Source organism: Anolis carolinensis, chromosome 1 (assembly GCF_035594765.1).
Source record: "Anolis carolinensis isolate JA03-04 chromosome 1, rAnoCar3.1.pri, whole genome shotgun sequence".
In the NCBI taxonomy this organism is placed as follows: Eukaryota; Metazoa; Chordata; class Lepidosauria; order Squamata; family Dactyloidae; genus Anolis; species Anolis carolinensis.
Window position 1 is genome coordinate 27,262,981 of NC_085841.1, and position 6,494 is coordinate 27,269,474.

General features: G+C 36.8%; 1 long non-coding RNA gene across 1 annotated transcript; it reads left to right on the forward strand.

Annotated features, from left to right (window-relative positions):
- Positions 1-487: 487 nt before the first annotated feature.
- LOC134296451 (uncharacterized) lies at positions 488-6,085 on the forward strand. Its single transcript, XR_010003204.1, has 3 exons — positions 488-1,169; positions 3,075-3,194; positions 5,558-6,085. It is a non-coding gene; the product is annotated as an uncharacterized LOC134296451 (long non-coding RNA).
- Positions 6,086-6,494: the final 409 nt, after the last annotated feature.

A 6,494-nucleotide genomic window follows, 5' to 3' on the forward strand; every position in this document is an offset into this window, starting at 1 on the left:
CAATCACATTCTGTTCTGCAAAAATAAATAGAAAAATGGCAATATAGTAGTAAAAAAGAAGGTATTCTGGACAATAAGATGGACGGCAGAACAACATGTCTGTATTCCATTTTTTGAAAGGTTATTCCCCTTGGATTCTATCCTTTAGACTGCTCCACCATTTTATATCCCTGTTCCCTTATTCGTATGTCTCTCTCTCTCGAGTTTTTAATTAAGTGTTCATGTGGCCTGCCCTGGTTTTTATTGTTTTCTCTGATTTGTGTTGTAATGTATATGATTATTTTTGCACTGTTATATTGTGTTATGATATGTTGTTTTATTTTGTTATATTGTATGGTGTCTGGGCATGGCCCCATGTAAGCCGCCCCGAGTCCCAATTGGAGAGATGGTGGCGGGGTATAAATAAAGTTTTATTATTCCACATTCAGTGGGATAAGAAATACAGAAGCAGCAAAAGTGGAAACAGAAATTTTGAAAAGAAAACTGGTTTTTGCAAACTGAGAGAACACATATTTATAAATCTCTTGATCCTCCAGCTTGCCAGTATGGTAAGTTCCACTGTAAATTGATCATAAAAATCACATTAAAGGACATAGAAATTCCCATAGATAACATTTTAATCAAATCAAATCTAAAAAAGCCAAACTCATAAATGGGGATGGCCTGCTGTACTCTGAAAATGGCAGGTTTCTACAGGAAAAAACTAGCCCCAGAAGCAATGCTGGCATTTTTTCATCTCTAAGGGATGGATCTGAGGAGACCCATGATGAGACACAAACTTCAACTTATTCATGGGTCATACCAAAGTCCAAGATTTAGTCCCCCAAATCTATTCATGAGATATACCTGAGGTTGAGTTATACATCTATATATGGTAATTTGTTGGTTTTTTAAACTTATTAAACGTATAATCTATTGCCTGATACCACAGAGGAGTAGCCAGGTTACGCTTCATTAGATTCTCAATCCATGCATATAATAGGAACAGAATAACAATTAAGGAGATTGAACAGGATGTTCTTGAGGGGATAAAATGAAGTGCCTTGTTCACCTTTCTGGGAGTCAGCACAGATCAGCATTTCGACAGAATCCACCTCAATCCAAGATGTTTATCCTGATCCAGATTCTACTCTTTGCTATTTCTGCTTTTCTCTGCTTCACACCTGGAGGTAAGTTTCTGTTTCCTAAGTGTGAAAAAAAAGATGGAACTCAAGACGGGCTTATGCCCTTGAACTTGTAATCACTTGATTTGTCAGTGAGAAGAAATATCTGGGATTTGAGAGAAGAATCTGAAAATGACAAGAAAAGTGAGCTCCCTAAATGGTTCCGGCCCAACTCACTTGTCTGTACATATTTTTCCCTATGAATGGTTGAAAGCATTAAATTCTGATGAGGAGGCCCTATTCTCAGTCCCATCCCCTTTGCAAGCATGACTGGTAGGGATGAGAGACAGGGCCTTCTCAGTGGTGGCCTATCAGCTGTGGAACTCCTTCTCCAGTGACATCAGACTGGCCCCCTTTCCTGGTTTTCAGGAAAAGAGTGAAGACATGGCTATAGGATCAGGCATTTGGATAGTGCAATAGAGAACTGGCATAATTGTAGCAGCACAGTTGGCAATTCCTGGACTAAGTATCACGGTTTTAACATTTTAATGGTATTTATATGTTATATATGTTTAGAATTCATCCAACATTTCTCAGAAAATATCTCCTTGTACAACTTTCAAATGTTTTCTTCCTTTCTTACTATAGTACCTAAAAAATCATCTTGTCAAATATTCCAAAAATGGTCTCTAATATTGCTTTCTGTGTGTGTAGCAGTCCCCATTTCAGAAATACCCCGAGCTGGCGACACTGTAGGGAGTTCATAACAATAGAATGATTGCCAACATAACTGCTGCTCCTTGTAACATCAGTTAAGTCTAGACTGGGAGAAAACTGCAAGGAGCTAACTTTTGCCAGTATCTGATATAGTACCTGTATCAACAGAAGCACTGTGTGACAATCTGAACCAATAAATTACATATTAGGGATACCATTTTGTTCAATTGTCCATTTTGTTGTAGTGAGTTAAATTCCTCAAGAATGAAAATAATAAAGATATTCCTTTACAGGAAATACCATGGGCAAAGGAACCCCGCATGGTCCTCTCTGTTAATTTGGATTGACACCCACTTGCCTGCAGACTGTGGGTCAATAGATACTCCCAAATGAAATTTGAATTTTAATTAATTTTAATTAATTTTTAATTAATTTTTAATTTTATTGGGAAATAGTGTCTGCAAAATCTGTATCATTCTCATTATTAACACCTGCAATCTCAAGTATTTTCCTTTTATTTATTTATTTCTTTATTTACATCATTTTTACTTCTCTCCGAGGAGACTCAAAGTGGCTTACAGTAAATGGCAAAAATTCAATGCCTAAAAACAATGTAAAAACAACAATTCATATAAAACAATCTACAAAACAACAGTTCATATAAAACAGATACCATTACAAAATAAAATCACATTATATAAAATTTTAAGAATGTCCAAGATTAAAATCCATTCATCCAGAATCCTCAAGTCTTCGTACAGGTCATGTAAAGTCCATGTTCTCATTCATTAAAAGCTTGCGTGCACAACCTTTTTCTCTTCTCCATCCCAATCCCCCCCCCCTTTGTCAAGTTTATATTTGAAAGTGGAGTAAAAATGTTTAAAATGACAGTGTAATATTTTATGTCACCAACTTCCCCACCTCCTCTTTCCTAACATCTTTCCTAACATAATTTCACTACAGTAATTACTTCACCAGACTCTGGAGATGAACATTCACTCACTTAAATATTCTCCCCTTCCCCTATTTGTGGGCTTCTATAGTTCTGTCAGAAGATAAATGGTTTGTGACATCCCAACAGTTCTCCCAGTCTTATAGGGTAGTCTAAATCTGTTCAATCTGTGCCGCTTTTGATTTCAGGATTGAGTGGGAATACCAACCAATGCCAATGACTGAGATGTAAAGTATATATCAATAGCATATTTCCATGTAAATTGTGGGACTATTATTAAAAGGTACATTATTTTGAAGCAGATGTTCTGAAATGCCGAGATGACAGCCATATATTCTACAGTCATTCTTCTGAGTTTAATTACTGTGAAATTGATCCTGTCATAGGAACATGTCATACTCTAAAGACTTATTATTTGGAAGGTAAGTTGCCTTAGTTTGGTCATATCATGAGAAAACATTACACACTAGAAAATAAAATAATGCTTATTAGGCAACAGGAAAAGATCACAATCCAGACAGACTCAGGATTTTATCACACGAACCTACTATTCCACTTCAATCACATTATCATTTAGAATGGATCCATACCTTATTGGGTATCCTCAATATTGCATCATTGCCCTTAATGCAATTGTGACATTTGACATATCCCACAATCATATTTCCACACACTGATTTACTCACTTTCTTGCACTACTATTGTTTTTTTCCTCATTTTTTGAACAATTATGCAATTTCAGTATTAAAACAAAAAAGGACAAAGATATATACCTATCTGGATAAAAGGCAGATAGCAAAAAGGCCACTTTGGGGACAGTGGGCAGGGGAGGCGGAGTGGAGTGGAGGTCAATAACCTTGATGTCACACTGCTTCCAGCATGCTGACACAGAAGCAGAAGCAGGTAGATGATGTAAACATTGAGGGATTGGGAACTATTGTCAAAATTTACCTATTAATAGCTAGGGATGGAGATAGGCAAATCAGTTGGAGGATGCACCGAGTATCACTGGTAAAGAGTGGGAACCATCACCAAATGTGATGATCTAGCTGCAATTCTGGTTTGCCTCCTTGTGTAATAAAGTCCTCAGTCTAGAAAAACATACCACTGAGGCCCCATCTAAACTGCCATATAACCCAGTTTCTGAATCCAAATTATCTGCTTTAAACTAGATTATATGGCAGTGTAGACTCCAATAATCCTGTTCAAAACAGATAACCTGTATTCAAAAACTGGATTATATGGCAGTGTAGATCCAGCCTAAGACTGTAAGACCTGAGCTGCGTTGTTTATGAGAGGGAAACCTGAAAGTCTTTCATTTACCGGCATGCCATAAATTGAAATCAACTTGATAGCACTTTAACAACATCAACAAAGGAGATTGATTCTTTTACTTTGGGCTCCATTATATTATAATAACATTCATTTATATTGCAAGAAGATAAGATGGGTTATTTTGAGGTCTTCATAAGATCTTTGACAACTTTGTTGTCTGCCTTCTCTTACCACTGCTGCATAAAAGTGGATGAAATACCAACACAAGCATTCTGTACCATAGGATTCTGGCCTGTATCCACCCCACCAAACACTAAACATGGAAGCAACTATTAGCCATTTACCCACAAGGCAGTTCCATGTTTCAATACACTTTTTGGCTATTTTTGCTTCCTGCAGTGGAAACGACAATGCTTTTTGTGCCCTGGTGTTTGCACCCATACAAAGGGCAATGTTTTCTATTTGTGTCTGGAAGTGACTCTTTGGACCCTCAAACATTATCTACCAGCACACCCACTTAGAAAAAACCCAGCAATTCTTTGAATTCAACCTCTGGCCTTTTTATAATGGTATCCACTGTACCAATTATGTACTCTACAAAAGACATAGCAATATGTTCTCAATTATTAAAAGTTGAGTATCCCTTATCCGAAATATTTGGGTTAAGAAACCTTTTGAAATATCTTTATATGTATATATACATAATGAAATATCTTGGAGATGGGAAACCAGAATTTGTTCATGTTCCATGTGCAAGTTCTACACATAACCTGAAGGTAATTTTATATACTAACACTACGTAAAAAATTGAAAATCTTTCTGTTCCTGGTTTGAAAATGCTATTTCCTGTTTAATTACTTTGTGAAGTAGTTGTTATACTCCAGAAACTCCATTTTTCTGGCTGCCATACACTATGTTGAATTGGTTGAGACTCTATGAGATCTTAATTGAAAAACTATAGCAAAATGTGCTGTATGATGTCTCACAAAAACAACGTTTTTGCAATTTAATAAACCTTTTCCATGTTAATACGATAGAACCAATTAAGAAATGACATTTATAATCCAGGAACAATAAAGAACAATATTGTATTGTTCTTTCTTTACTTTCTTTTTTTGCACTACAAACGAGATATGTGCAATGGGCATAGGAATTTTTCAGTTAGTTCACACAAACATTCTCCATCCATTTGCCACTGGTTCGGCCCATCTGTCAAATTTTAAAACACCATGTGTCAAAAAGTTTGCCATGCCTGATACACAAACACACACACACGCACGCACACACACACACACACACACACACACACACACTTCTTGGGGCTCCATAAGAAACATTTGCTTAAAAATGGGCTCTGTGACTAAAAAAGTTTGAGAACCCCTGCCCTAGAGTGATCTTGCCAGTGACAATGTTGCAGTAGTATTATTTTGAAATGAACTAGGGGGAGAACACATATTTGGAAACATTAACTCATTTTTCCTGTCTCCATGTGCTCTATCCATTATTTTAGGAGATTATACACAGATATACCGGTCATGCCAACTGAAGAAAGATGCGAATTGTGGCGTATCAAGGGTTAACCTACAAGGCGGCTGGATCAAAAATTTGTGCTGCTCAAATAGGAACTTCTGCAATTTGAATTTGTAAATCGGACACAAAGCATAGTCATTTCAGTTTTACCAGGGAGGTGAGGTAGACACCATCCCTCTTTCTCTGTGGTAAGGCAAGAGCTACGTGCCCATCTTTCTCTGCATGGACATTTCTGAGTATCCAGGCAACAAAATGATGTTGGCTCTTGGTCTTTCTTCTCAAAGGAGCACCAATAGAATAAAACGGGGCCATTTCCTTTTTTTTAAGGCTCTCCTGGGATGTCCTTTCTGCTTAGCCAACAGCTTCTAAAGTTTATTTCCTTATGATCAGCTCTTGTCTTTAAAAAGTAGGTGTATATGGTATAATGGATATACAAATTCTGTATAATGTTTCTTGAATCTGTTGTTTCTATCCTACATCAAGTCAAAATAAACACTCCATAAATGAACCATGACACGTTTATCTCCTTATTTGTCTTCCTCAATATCATATTATTATCCTACCTTTCCCCAAAAATTGTGACCTTAGGTTTGAATCATTTAAGCTCACTTACTATAGCAGAGAGCCTTTTAAAGAATCATCCAGCCAGCATATAACTAGCATAAAAGTTAGGGTTTTATAAGCTGTTATTTGAAGCTGTGCAGACAGCATCAGCACTGATTTCATGGCAATCTGAAATATTTTGATATTTTGTTTTGGATGTGGCATGCCCAAGGCCACCCAGTCATTTTTTATGCTTGAGCTGGGATTCAAACCCTCACTTCCAGAGTCTTAGTTCAATGCTCAAGCTACTGCAACACTAATGGCTCTCATTTCATATGAGCGCCATTTTTATCTGGAATAGCAGGAGCCATTTT